This window comes from Palaemon carinicauda, chromosome 15 (assembly GCF_036898095.1).
Source record: "Palaemon carinicauda isolate YSFRI2023 chromosome 15, ASM3689809v2, whole genome shotgun sequence".
In the NCBI taxonomy this organism is placed as follows: Eukaryota; Metazoa; Arthropoda; class Malacostraca; order Decapoda; family Palaemonidae; genus Palaemon; species Palaemon carinicauda.
Window position 1 is genome coordinate 100,329,851 of NC_090739.1, and position 14,854 is coordinate 100,344,704.

Consider the following 14,854-nt stretch of genomic DNA (forward strand, 5'->3'; position numbering starts at 1 on the left):
CGTTAGACTTAGAAGATTATTCATCACTATCCACAAACTATAAGACAAGTCAATTTTTAAAGCAAAATTCCATAGGGTAATATGAAGCCTTTATCATAAAGTTTTGATTTAGATCTTCTATGCATTATTAGATAAGGCTGACTGACAAAAACATATACTGGTAAAACATTTGGTTGATATATGGTTAATATTGAGGTTAACGCATATACCCAATGTTAAGACCAAATCATCCAAGACATTTCTCTATTAATAGGGCATTGTATTCTTGTCTGTCAGTTTACAAGTATTTTTATATAAAATCAATATATTTCTGAGATATGATTTTAGATGTACTGTGGTTTCCTTGAAAATTGTCTGTCGTCCTTCAGTGACAATTGTCCGAAATAAACTCAAATGAAAAATATTTACAATGATAAATTTTCTAACAATAACACCTTCTCTCTCTCTCTCTCTCTCTCTCTCTCTCTCTCTCTCTCTCTCTCTCTCTCTCTCTCTCTCTCTCTCTCTCTCTCTCTCTCATATGCATGAGCATGAAATAAGCAAACACATTGCAGTTAAAAAGACTTTTATGTAAGAGCTATTTTGAGGTTTGTAAACAGTGCTGCCATTACGGTGGAATGGTGCAGCCTCTCCTTGGAGTTTATTTTAGGAGTGCCTTCCCTGGGAGCATACATTTTTTTCTTTCTTACCATTACTTTCGCCATTTGACCTCTGCTGTACTTGAGTATGTACTTTTGCAATTCTGTTTGAAATTAGTTTTTATATTTCTAGACTATCTGATATAAGAGCGTTAACCACACCTGCGTTCTCTCTATCCCTCTTTCTATATGTGTGTCTATCTGTGTCTACCTGTCAATATCATTTTCCTGATATGTTGAATATCTTTATACAAGATATTGTTTTGATTATATAGGATAATCAGTATTATATAGGTAAAGTAAATGCTAATATCTGTAATTTACCTTTTATTTATCTTTCAACAAATTCAGAGTGACGAGATTTTCGCCTGAAAAACACCTTAATCAGGTGAACGCATAGTTAGGGTTAGTAGGGAGTTAAAAATTCGATCATATATATATATATATATATATATATATATATATATATATATATATATATATAATATTACATATAATCTTATATCTCTATGATCGACCATGAAATTAATCGAATACTTTCTCTCCATATTTTTCTTCTTTAAATAATGCGGTTATTGAAAACAGATATGGTGTACCATGATTAATTCCATAACTTCTGATTTCATAGATCTACAATAGGAATAATCCGACACTTTTTATTGATATTTAGTCATCAGTTGTGATTAATCTATTTTATGAGATATAAAAAATAGATTACCTTAAATTATTCCCGTATATATATATATATATATATATATATATATATATATATATATATATATATATATATATATATATATATATATATATATATATATATGCCTGTGTGACAGGAAAATATACTTTTCATTCCTCGTATATAAAACATAACAGTAAAGAAAATACGGCGATGCGTAGTTTCACTTTTCTAGAAAAAGTTAATACCTTCAAAATCCTTGAAAAATTTTGTGGGTGACAAATGTTCGAATATTTGTATTAGACTTGAGGGGCACTTAGCAAAAAGCATACCTCCATTGCATACTTGTACTTCCATAAAATTCCTTCATGTCCCACATGTCCACCAAGTTTCGTTGAAATTGGTTCTGTAGTGTTTGCGCAATGTTCACAAACAAAAAATGAACTAACAAAATATTTGCTATTTACTTAACATTGGGGCTATTTTCAAAGTACTGCTGCGTACTTGTACTTTGATGTACTTTATCCAAAATGTTGAAGATTCATTGTTGGGTCATACCCAACAGGAATTTAAAGTTTGGTCAAAATCGTTACAGCAGTTTTGGTGTAAAACTGTTCACAAACATATGAATAAACGACCAAAGGGGTGAATACATACTGTTAGCAAAATCTTCCAATTTGGCGAAGGCCATGGTAGAATTTGCAAAGGAACCCAATAACTTCATTAAAAATTCAAACGTTATACACTAAGTTAGATAATCAATAGGTGCATGGAATATTAGGTTAGAAGCTAGTCGGGTGATCTTTGAAATAGAGTTGTAAAATATTGGATGAACATGTTGACATGGCAAGCAAAATATACCTGAGTGAGAAGTAAAAATCAATTGAAATATAATCATATTTAAGGTAGAAGATGGATATATTAGAAATAAGAATAATTACTCATATAAAGTTTCTTTGCCAAAAAAAGAACATACAAAGAAAATAATGCAAAGGAAAGTAGGAAAAAAAAAGGTAATAAAAGAACTCTCAAACCTTTACGTCTGGAGATAAAAAGGAAACGAGTGAGAGAAATTACTCCCAAAACACGAGTAGTTCCTCCTCTTAAATTCAGAACAAGAATGCAAATAAGGAAATGAAGAGGAAATAAAGATTAAATATCCTTAAGAAAAGAAAGGTATATAAAGGAGAGAGAGAGAGAGAGAGAGAGAGAGAGAGAGAGAGAGAGAGAGAGAGAGAGAGAGAGAGAGAGAAAGTCAGTGGGTCGATTAAGGATGTAATTTCTCGTGTATGTCTTAAGCACTGAATTGTGTACAGTTGGTTTCATTAATTCCTGTACACTCCATGGGAAACTGAGGAGATATGTCTGACAGCTGTACATTGTAGCATGTAACGCTGTATTTAGTAAAAGAGAAACTGTTTGCAACGTTGCTTGCAAAACAAAATCGCGTAGTTTGTAAACACGTGATCAACAGCATTTTATTAATTCTACGAAGTTCTGTTAAGCAAATGCTATTACTTTTCTATTGAGCAATTCACCAAATTAAGAAAAAGTAGAACGAACACTCGGTAGAGCGCATACCTTCGTCACCACCACTTTTATCACCAAGAAAACTGATGATGGTGTGAGTATTTAATCCCAAAATACATATATCACAAGATAGGCAATTGAATTATGCACATTTTGACCCTAGGTTCATGCAAATCAGATAATAATTGGCCACAATATGGCGGAAAGACGTTCTTGACCTTTTTGCGACATTGGCCTTGGTTTTTGGCCCAATCACTACCAAAATCTATTCAAATTGGCCTTGGATCATGCCTAATCATCTCACCAAATATCATCAGATTCGGAAAAAATAGTTTTTGAGTTTTGTGATGTGTTTTTTAACTTTTCGTGACCTGACCTTGACCTTTTAACTCCATCACTCTCAAAATCTAACAAAATTGTCCTTGGATCATGGCCAATCATCCCACCAAATTTCATGAGATTTGGTCGAATAATATTTGAGTTATGAAAATCACAAACACAGACAGACAGACATGAAAACATGCGCCTTTTAAAACATAACCTTCACCACAACTAAGTTGGCGAAGGCAATGATATTGATTACATGTTAACAAGCACAACGACTTTGTTATAAAGACAGCATTGCTAAGTTTCTCTTTTGCCAAACACAGCGTTACCTTCTACAATGTACAACTATCATATATCTTCTTAGATTCCAGTGCAGTGTGCCAGAATTAATGAAGCCTGGTGACCAGTAGGATTGGTAACGTCCTTGTCTGCTAATCGCCAAACTGGGGTTCGATTCCTGCTCAAACTCGTTAGTTCCTTTGGTTGTTGCAGCCTCACCTTCCTTATGAGCTAAGCATGATGGGTTTGGGAAAGCTTATAGGTCTACCTGCAGAGTCATCAGCAGCCATTGCTTGACCCTCCCTGATCCTAGCTTGGGTGGAGAGGGGGCTTGGGTGCTAATCAGTTGTATATAAGGTCAGTCTCTAGGGCATTGTACTGCTTTCTAGGGCAATGTCACTGTCCCTTGCCTCGGCCTTCCATGACTGGACTTTAGAACCTTTAAAACTGTACATGGTAGTTAGCCACCTTGAGTGGTTGAAAAAATCACTATAATACATCCTCATACCCCCAAATTTTCCCAAGGACTGCAAGGGTGTTTAAACGCGCATACATACACACAAAGCTGCTTACAGGCAAACCCCCTTCTCTTGAAACCTAAGATAACACAGTGTACTGCAGCAGCGCTTCCCCGTCAATAGCAAATTGCCCGGCCAGCAATGCCATGAATATCTCTCCCAAAAATCGGTTTCTATCAAAGATATCTCACCACACCAGCAGGAGAAGGTGGGTTGGGCAAACGTGTCTTGACGTAATTTTATTCATTACTTATCTGTTTGTTCAAGGTATAGCCTGAGACCAGTTCAATGGCGATGCTTTTTAGATGCAGGTTGAAAGTAAACAATAAATAAGCCGACTATTTATAAATTCGAGAGATAAATCCGTTAGTGGTTGTTTCATCGGGTGGGTAGTTTAACGAGGTGGGCCTTCTGTATTATATGAATAAGAATGAAATGGAACATTCGTACCGTATAAAAGAGGACAATGATTCTTACCTGAAATATGAGAGAGGTGATATATTAATATTTCACAAGCCAACAAATGTATTACAGTAAATAATAATATTTCCACAGCATTTCATGTATATGAAATATTATTATGAAATCTTCAAGTATTTTAATTCTTCGTAGAAAAATAGAAAAAGCGATCAAGTTAGTATGTTAGGTTTACAATTAGAATATACGGAATTGAACTGTTAAAGAAAAAATACGAGAAAATTATATAATTTTAAGTGATTCAAGTGCTGTGAATAAAATAAACATATTTGCTTCTTTTTGTGACAAGGATTATATATACTATATATATATATATATATATATATATATATATATATATATATATATATATATATATATTATATATATATATATATATATATATATATATATATATATATATATATATATATATATATATATACAGTATATATATATATATATATATATATATATATATATATATATATATATATATACATGCATAAACACAACAATAAAAAAAGCAAATGCAGATGTTACTAGTCCACAAACACACACACATACATATATATATATATATATATATATATATATATATATATATATATATATATATATATATAGATAGATATATATATACTGTATACAGAGAGAGAGAGAGAGAGAGAGAGAGAGAGAGAGAGAGAGAGAGAGAGAGAGAGAGAGATAGAGAGAGAGAGAGAAAGGGTTGGGAGTCATATCCTATCTAATAATAAATAATTCCTATAGATACAAGAAAAGAAATCCACTGCATCAATTTCGTATTCACGGCTGGAGTGCAGAGATCGATGTAGCCACTTACAGGCAAAATGTTTCCTCATATCTATAAAAAAAGAAAACATTAAACAAAGATATGTTTGAATTCCCCTTTCACGGGAATGTCTATAAAGAGAAAAAAAATAATATGAAAATGTATGGGCAGACTGCCATCTGTCCAGGATTGCTTCAACTTTCTTCTACTGAAATGAAATAATTACAGTCACAAAAACATCATGGGAAATATCAGTCTCCATGATTCATTTTATTAGTCATGTATATACTACATATCCTTACTAACGTCACTTTATGTAAACAAGTGGGAACAAACGTCGATGACGAATGGCGAATGGATTTAGATATCTCGTTGGTGGTTTTGTGATCTAAGGAATCAAATAGATAAGAAGGAATTTTCATGAGGTCATTAATGGGAAGATGATATTGGGAAGTGTTACTAAGGTAGGAAAGCAGCATCTTCATCAATATATATATATATATATATATATATATATATATATATATATATATATATATATATATATATATATATATATATATATATATATATATATATATATAATATATATATATGTATATATATATATATATATATATATATATATATATATATATATATTCATAAATAAACTATATCTATCTCTCTCTACACACACACCCATATATATATATATATATATATATATATATATATATATATATATATATATATATATATATATATATATATATATAACGGATTTTGAGCGAAGCGAAAAATCTATTTTTGGGTGAGATAGCCATGTCGTCCTGATGGAAGTTCCTATAGGGTAGCTTCCTAGGGTATATTACAACTACGGCGATATTCCCAGAGAATTTACCTTAAGGTACCAGAATTCTAACTCCTGGAGCGAGTATCCCTCGTGAAAGGGATATCGCGACATATCAGAGGACGTATTCTAGACACGTCACATGGCAATCTACGACCTGAACAGAGATTCGTCTCGTAGGAGGGAGATTGACGAGATACGAATTCGGGAAAGAAAAAGGGGAGCCGCTCCCAAGGCTTCCCTATCCCCCGATTCGTATGCGTGCCTGGCGCCAATCCTGGCGCCATCTGTATTCCTTGTAGCGTACACGAGGTGCTACAGATACTGTATGTAGGGAGGGGTCCTACAGCCCTTTCTAGAAAGGCAAGGGCGGGTCCATCAGGACGACATGGCTATCTCACCCAAAAATAGATTTTTCGCTTCGCTCAAAATCCGTTTTTTGGGCTCAAGCCATGTCGTCCTGATGGAAGTGTACCAGAGCATTACTGTATCTGTGGATTCTCAGAACGTGCCGTACTCCCCGGAGGTAATTTTTTCCCGGTCGACTAGACCTAGAGACCTAAGATGTTACCGTTATACATCTTTTCAACTAACTATAAACTATGTTAGAGCTTCCTGCCCCCTACAGGGAAGAGTCCTACTAGACTCTGGAAAAGTCTCGAAGAGTACATATATCTATGTACGAATACCAGGCAAGCTAATATAGTGGTCTCGCCCTATATTAAGTAAAGCATAGTTTGTAAAGGACCACTGCGTCAATATGAAATATCGACCAGTTTTCCGCACAATACTTGTATTGGACAAAGGTTTTATATCCGCATAGGAGGAAAACCAATGCAACATAGCTTGCATAAAGGAACAATTCTATTAGAATTATCCCAGATAAGGTACATAGAATGAATGCTCAATTATACCAGTAAATTGACACAGGTGAAGGAGACGCAAGGTTCTCAAGAACCAGATTATTGACAGGCAATAAATAGACAGGTTAACCACAATTATATATATATATATATATATATATATATATATATATATATATATATATATATATATATATATATATATATATATATATATATATATATATATATATATATATATATATATAAGAAGAGGATAACCCAAAACTTTAAGCATAAGTATGATAGTAAACAGGGCTTGTTTGTCTGAAAGAAAAACATTAGATGCCACTTTTAAGATACCGAGGTATCAAAGTCATAAAAGCCTGTATTACAAATCAATGACATTAGCGTTAGAAACGCTCGGCACACATGTCTGCACTTATGCTAGGTTCACCTTCGGAAATGGAACAGTCTGGATGGGCAACACAGTGCCCTCACTTAGTTTGTAATACAGTATGTAACTACACACTCACCCTGGAATTAATCGTCCCAATTAAGACCACTGTTCCTCGCAGAGTTAAACAGTAGGGTTAACACCGCGACCCACTGCTACCACAGATCTCTTTTAGTTCCTCTACTTGCTTCGCATAGTGGCGAAAGAACACTCTGGAAGACTTCCAGCCAGTGTATGAACGGAGATGTTCAAAATCCATGCAATTAAAGAAATTTAAGAATGAGGCAACTTTCCTCGGATCGTGACCTGCGGGTGTATTGTCAGGATCCGCTCTGCGAATAAAATATGTGATTTTTGCTCTGAGTTGATTCAGAGATAAATTTGAGCCTGATGTTTCTCCCCTGAATAGTTGACCACCCTTGAAGTCTGAAGTTCTATGAAGATAGACCTTTAGGCATTCTACTGGACATAAAGATGCATCTTCTTTCAGAGGGCAGATTCTCCAGGGACCCCACCTGTTGGTGGGTAACTCATTCTTGGCGAGAAACGTAGGATCCGGAAACAGGTTCAGTTCTTCCCCATCCAGGAACTGAACACGACCTGCCTCTCTCGAGAGGCTACAATTTCACTAACCCTGGCCCCGGACGCGAGTGCAAATTAGGAAAATAACTTTTTGTGTCAAATCCTTTAACGCACATTCTTCATTGCTCAACAGAGAAGCGAAATGAAGAACTTGTCTAAAGACCATGAAATGGGCTTTGGAGGTGCTGAAGGTCTGAGCCTAGCACAGGCTTTCGGGACTTTATTAAAGATCTCGTTACCTAGGTCGACCTGGAAGGCATATAGAATGGGTCTTGTCAAAGCAGACTTACACGCTGAAATCGTGTTCGCTGCCAACCCTTGACCATGGAGGTGGGGAAAAAAGATAAGCAGAAGACTGTCAAGATCTCCTGCGGAATCTTCGCCTTGACAAAAGGCCACCCATTTTCTCCAAGATGACTCATATTGCCTTCTAGTAGATTTGCATTTATATTCCTCAATGAAGTCTATACTGGCTTTCGAAATCCCGAAACGCTTTCTCACCGCTAGGGAGAGAAAATCATGAACTGCAGGGTCCGGGTTTTCTGTAATGAAGCGCAGACAGTTGACTTCTGGACTCGCTGGATCAGAACTGGATCTGGTAGTGGTACAAACTTCAGCTACAGTTCCAATGCCAGGAGGAACCACACGCTGTTCGGCCACTTGTGGGCCACTATTGCCGCTACCCTTTGAAGGATCTCAGTTTGTTGAGGACCCTCAACAGAAGGTTGTGAGGAGGGAACAGATAAATCTTGGACCATCTGTTCCAGTCGAGGGACATCGTGTCCACTGCTTCCGCTAAGGGGTCCTCGTACGGGGCACGTACAGGGGCAACTTCTTGTTGTCTTTCGTCGCAAAGAGGTCTATCTGCAGTTCTGGGACTGATTCAGAATGAAGGAGAATGATCCTGCGTCTAAGGACCATTCCGACTCTATCGGTGTGAACCTGGATAGAGCGTCCGCTGTCACATTGCGGACTCCTTGAAGGTGAACTGCCGACAGGTACCACTTCTTCTTTTCCGCCAATCGGAAGACGGCCAACATCACCTGGTTGAGAGGTGGTGACCTCGATCCTTGTCAATTCAAGTATCTTACAACTACCTCGCTGTCTATTACCACTTTATGTGGAACGAATGACGCGGGGAGACTTTCTTTAAGGTAAGGAGCTCTGCCCTAGCTTCTAGAAAGTTTTATGAGAAAGGTCTTGAATAGCCTGGACCAAGTCCCCTGGACTTTTTTCCGATGAGAGTGACCTCCCCATCCCTCCTTTGAGGCGTCTGAGTGAATCGTCACCGACGGGGGAGGTGGCTGAAGAAGAACCTGACTTCTTTAGATGTCTGGCTTGGGACCAAGGCCTGAGAAGAGTACTTAGCCGAAGCGGCTGGTCTTCTCAGATCTCTTCACGCGTTTGATGCATAACTTCTCCAAACTCCGATTGCATCCTTTAGCTGTGCTCTTAGCACTGGGTCTGTCACCGAAGCAAACTGGAGAGAGCGCAGTACTCTCTCCTGCTCGTGTCTTGATATCCTTTCGGAATCTTGAAGTCTCTTGACAGAACCCGCTATCTCCTTCCTTTTCTTCGCTGGGGTGGAGAAACGGTGTGACAAAAGGTCCCAGTGGATCTTAGCCACTGGAACTTTTGAGATGGAGAAAGTCGAGACTTTTTCTGTTGATCTTGAAGCCTAGGTACTCTAGGAACTGGATCACTGACTGGAAGCTTGCAAGCATTCTGTCTCGGATGCTGCCCACACCAACCAGTCGTCCAGGTAGGCTACTACCTGAATTCCCTTTAGGCGAAATTGTTTGAGAGCTACGCTCGCAAGCTTCGTAAAAATCCTTGGGGCTATGTTTAGCCCGAATGGCATGGCTCCGAAGGCGTATAGTCTTCGCTGTAGCCTGAACCCTAGGTAGGGGGAGAGTCGATGGCTAATTGGAATGTGCCAGTAGGCATCTGACAAGTCTATAGAGACGGAATATGCCCTCTTGGGCAGTAAGGTCCTTATGTGTTGCAGTGTTAGCATTTTGAATTTGCAATTCACTATGAACTTGTTAAGTGGCGACAAGTCCAGAATGACCCTGAGCTTTTCCGAGTCTTTCTTGGGAACACAAAACAGCCTCCCTTAGAAATTGATGGGCTTCACCCTTTTTCTCCAACCGTTCTTGAACGTACTCCTCCATAACGGGGGTGGAGTGTTGGAAAAACCGAAGGTACGGGGGTGGAGTGCTGTACCAGCTCCCGCCCAATCCATTCTTGAGTAGGCTGTGGGCCCAGGGATCGAAGGTCCACCGATCCCGAAATTTCAGAAGTCTCCCTCCTACCGGTATCACCTCACTTGGACTGCCGTCCTGAGGTCTTGCCTTCCTGACCACGACCACCCCTGAATCCCCTTCCCCTTGAGGGACGTCTAGACGAGCCTCTGGCTGCTCCTCTAGGCTTTGCTCGGAAGGAAGTAGACTGCCCTTCGAACGCTGGGGTGAATGCCGTGGACTGTGTCGACACGGCCTGGGGTACCCACTGAAAGGTGGTCGGGGTTTGTGCCACGATCTGGGGCACTGGGGGCAATGGCAATTGCAGTTGCTGTTGCTGTCTAAGAGGCTTGGCTGGCCGAGACGGTAGCCTAGTCCTCATAGTCTTCCTCTTTGGTTGAGGACCCTCATCCGGGGAAGACTTTCTTTTGATAGCCAGGTCCCACTTCTGGAGAAGGTTTCTATTCTCCAAGGTGGCTTTATCAAAAACTTCTTTGACCAAGTCGGTAGGGAAAAAGGTCTTTTCCCCAAATGTTGGAGGAGATTAGTTTCTTTAGCTCGTGCCTCACCGTAGCCGAGGTAAACACGAACTCCCTACAAGCTCTCCTTGCCTTGACGAAGCCATAAAGGTCCTTCGTCACTGTGGCCAGATGAGGCTTGGCCACTACCATGAACATTTCATGGACCTTGGGGTCACTTGCCATCGTCTCGAGAGTAGTCTGAAGAGACATTGAGGCAGTCAGTCTTTCTTTTGTATCGAACTCACTTCGCAAAAGAAAGTCAGACAGCTTAGGGAGGTCCTTGCCGAACTGACGTCCGGCAATATCAGCCTCCAACTTTCCCACTTAGAACGTAAGATGGACGTCCTTCCAATCTTTGTGGTCCATAGGCAGGGCCAGCGACAAGGGTTTACACTCCTCTAGGGAGGGGCAAGACTTGCCGGCCTCGATTGCTTTTAGTACAGCCAGAAACCGTTTCTGTAAAAGGGGGAAGGCTCTAGTAGGCGAGGACACAAAGGAAGGGAGCTTCCTATTCAATGCAGCTACCTTTGAGTTAGAGAAGCCCCTCTCTTTCATCGAAGATGAAAGTAGAGCTTGAGCCTTAGCATGGTCATCACTATGACCTCCTTCGGCTCTGCCTCCTCCTTTGAAGCTGGTTCCTTCCTCAGCCGGACATAACAGTCCGGATATGGTGCCTTGCTGGGCCAGAATTCCACCCTCCAGGGGAACTGAGCCCAGCATATCCGAGATGACGATCTTTCCAGTCGTCATCGACATGTGCTCAGCATACCTCCATGGGTTAGCATCCGAGCACAAAGGAAGGTCTTTCACATTGAGCTTTTCTGGGGCCCATGTGATTCTGCAAGGCACTGCATTCGCAGTTCCATTGCAGCCGCCTTCTCCTGATTCTCCTTCTGCATTTGTTGGATCATTCCAACAATAGAAGAGAGGGCCTGTCCCAGCTCTACTGGGAGACCGGCCGATGTAGAGGGACTTGAACTTCATCCTGGGCTTCTGCAAGGAGGTCTTCCTCCTGACACCCGTCCACATCAGATATCCTGTCATTTAGCTGGATGTCTTGCATCGCGACCGCGACTTCAGCATCCACCTGGATCTGAACTTAGGGGATCTCCTCTTGAGGCTGGGGAATCACTGCATCAGCTGATGCCTTAGGGAAAAGATACGCCCTCATCTTCTCACTTGGAAGATAAGGGCCAGAAGTGTACTTTTGGAAGCCCCTTACCCTGGTACGAAGCTTCTTCCTAGCTATTTAAATGTCTCATTAATCAGGTTAGTGCACACAGTACATACCTGAGGGTCCCAATACCGGAGATCATCCTTGGAGACAGCGTATGCTGCGTGTCTCCTACAAAACTCATGTCCGCAGAGGTTCTTGCTGCTGACATTGCAGAAAGCACTTCCCCACTTCGGAGTGTCCTTCTGTAAAGAGAAGAAATTTCCATGAGTATCAAGTGAACTATGTATCACTGGATATGCATAGTATAGCATAATAATTCAGAAATTAAAGACACACACTTGTGTTTCCCTCACAACCCATTGCTGCAGCCTTCCAGATAATAAAATCAAAATGGTTTATCTCTACTAGAGTAACCAGTGCAAAGTTTCCAGAGGAAACAGGTGGAGCTCACACCTAGGCAATGATTTTAAAATCCGGGATAATAGACAGGGAAGAACTCTGCTTCTTGTCTGAAGGCAACAGCAAAGGGCCGTGCAAGAAAACACAATAGTGTTAGAAGATACAGTGCTGTACCTAAACTTTTACTATAGTTTTCTTCTTACTGTATATGCTATACAGAAGAATACTAGTACAGTATAGGAGGATGTGTGCCGGCCTGCCTTTGCCGGCCGGCACACACCACAATTAGCTTTAAAGTATACTACTTAACAGCTATAGGGCGGCAGCCCTCTGGTTCAAATGCCTGTGCTGGCGGCAGCAGCTGCCGGCCAGCAACAGCCAGTGTTGGCCGGCAATGATTGCCGGCCAGCAACTACACAAGGTAGTACCCAGCTGCCGGCCACACTCTTGGTGACCGGCAGACAAGGACTGACATAAGCCGGCCGGCAAAGGTACAAGACCGATGCCAGCCGGCAGCAAAAGAACCAGAAGACTACACCTGCCCGGCTGCCGGCCTCATAGGCCGGCAGCCGGGACAGGTACAGCACTAGAAGAAAATAGAATGGATGCCGGGATAAGAGTGTACACAACCCCCCAAGCCCGGCAACCGAAAGAGTGCATATAAGGAAGGGGAGAAACTTAATTCAGGCTTCCTTGATCAATGCCGTCCGGCTCTGCCGGCAGGCATGGATGAGGGACCAAGAGAGGTCCGGGCAGCACTCGAAAACATAAGACCCTTGCCGTCCAGCATCTCTGCCGGCCGGCAATGGGCTTAGTCAATTCTACATCCCAACCTATACTAGGTCCAGAAGTAGAATGACATACAGTACAGTAATACCCCTGCCGGCCAGCTCTGCCGGCCGGCAAGGTACAGTACAGTAATGGCTAGGCCATTACGGAGATAGAGGGGGAAGGGACAAGAGGGTCCTGCCAACCTTGCTTTAGTGACAGATCACCCGCAGCCAAGAACTTTGTCTTAGCCTAAGGGAGATCTAAGGGAAAGGGCCAGCACAGTAGTATAATACCTGCCAGCTTCCAGAGCACCAAAGCAAGGAAGGCGTTGCTACTCCCAAGGGAAGATTTTATCCCCCCCGAGAACAGCAACAGGACTTAGTCTGGTCGATCACACAAGAAGGAATCATAACTACAGAAACCTTCGATAGTGACCTAAGGGAGCTAAGCTCCCTTTGTAAGTGTTAGGTCAGCGAGGGAGACTCTGCCCCAAGCCAGACAACACGGACTCAGACTAAAAACTCTGTTGTTCTGTCCCTCTTTGAACCAGACTCTGCTGGAACAGGAAGGTACAGTAACACCCTAGTATAGTTTTATCGAAAATAAATTCGGAAAAAACCACTTAGGGATAAGCCCAAGGCTTAAACAGAGGGAAAGGGATTGCATACCTTCTCCGAAGAAAAGAAAGCAACCGGGGAGTATAATAAAGTATACTAAGGCTCCATAAGCAATTAGCCTAGGCACCAAGAGAATCGATTACCTGATTCACCGAAACTCTCACGTATACAATCTTGGAAATATTCCACACAGTCTAAAATGTATAAAATATAGCCTAAAGCTTCAATAAAATTTTAATTACACTCGGAAAAACCAAAATCATGCATTAAGTACTAGGACCAAACGACTAGGCTACATGGCCTAGCGTAGGCCAGAATGGCGAATACTTCGCCAAATAATACTAAGCACGAAAGGAAATCCTATGTAAAGCTAAATAGCTAAAATTTATTAAGCAAAACAACCAGGAATGTCACTCTGACTAACTAATTTATACCTAGCGAGTGACAGTGTCCAGGACACCTCTGGTAGGCTACGGCTCTTGTATCAAAGATTAATCCTATTAATCACTCAAAATTTTACCAAGAGCCTACATTTATACATAACAGACACTATACTAAACTTATCCGAGGTCAACGAAGACGGAGAAGCCATGAAAAGCTGAATAAATCCAAGATTTGCGAGAAAAACAGGAAAAAACACCGAGTTGTTAAGCTACGCAAAAAGGAATACAGATGGCGCCAGGATTGGCGCCAGGCACAAATACGAATCGGGGGATAGGGAAGCCTTGGGAGCGGCTCCCCTTTTTCTTTCCCTAATTCGTATCTCGTCAATCTCCCTCCTACGAGACGAATCTCTGTTCAGGTCGTAGATTGCCATGTGACGTGTCTAGAATACGTCCTCTGATATGTCGCGATATCCCTTTCACGAGGGATACTCGCTCCAGGAGTTAGAATTCTGGTACCTTAAGGTAAATTCTCTGGGAATATCGCCGTAGTTGTAATATACCCTAGGAAGCTACCCTATAGGAACTTCCATCAGGACGACATGGCTTGAGCCCAAAAATATATATATATATCACAGCGCTGGCAAGCGCGACCGGGGAACAAGCAAAAATGTTGCCAGTGCTGTTATATACGATTACGTAAACCAGAAATACCGGGTTTTCAGAAAAGTGCTTTCCGGACATAGTATAAGCTTGAAACTCTAGGATTTAGTTCTATTCAATTTAACTAGACGATCCTAAAAGTTTCAAGTC